The following is a 741-nucleotide window of genomic DNA, read 5'->3' on the forward strand; positions in this document are numbered from 1 at the left end:
GACTGGGCGAGGGGAAGTTTTGGTTCTGGAACTCCCTCGCCCGGGCGACCAACCATCACTTGGGCGAGCAAGCCTCGCCTAGGCGAGCAAGGGTCTCGCTTAGTCGAAAAAATGCCCAGGATTTCGATGAAAATTGAGAATTTTCTCGCTTGGGCGAGCTCAGGCCTCACCCGGGCGAGCAAAAGTTTCGCTTCGGCGAAAAAAAAAATCCAGGAATTTAATGATGTCTCGCTTGGGCGAGGAAGACTTAAGTTTAGTTGAAATTTAAAGATGATTTGTCGCTTGGGCGAGAGGGCCTCGCTTGAGCGAGAGATGCCTAGTTTTAAAATGGTATTGTTGAGTGAATTTTCGCTTGAGCGAAGGGTTCTCGCTTGGGCGAGAGACAGGAATTGTGTTTGACTATTTGGATTGATTGGTTGAGTATGTAATAACCCTAGTATGGGTATTTAATATAAACTACTTTGGTATAACACCGTAATTGAATTAAAACGTAAAGTATTCAAGGTGTTGGAATTAAATAGTCAACTCGGTAATTAATTTTAAAGAAAGTATTCCGAGAAGGATGTATGATTTAGGGCGATGCCCAGAAAAGGATACGTTATACCACGGAGCGAGATCGTCTGACCGTAAGTGGCTTGGTCTTGGACCGTCCAGGATGATTCAGCGATGGTCGTAGTGGTAGGTGTAACACCGCGAATTTTACGAGTTTGAATTATAAGATTTTACTAATATTTTCATTAA

The sequence above is a fragment of the Lupinus angustifolius genome, unplaced genomic scaffold (assembly GCF_001865875.1).
Source record: "Lupinus angustifolius cultivar Tanjil unplaced genomic scaffold, LupAngTanjil_v1.0 Scaffold_500, whole genome shotgun sequence".
NCBI classification, from domain to species: Eukaryota; Viridiplantae; Streptophyta; class Magnoliopsida; order Fabales; family Fabaceae; genus Lupinus; species Lupinus angustifolius.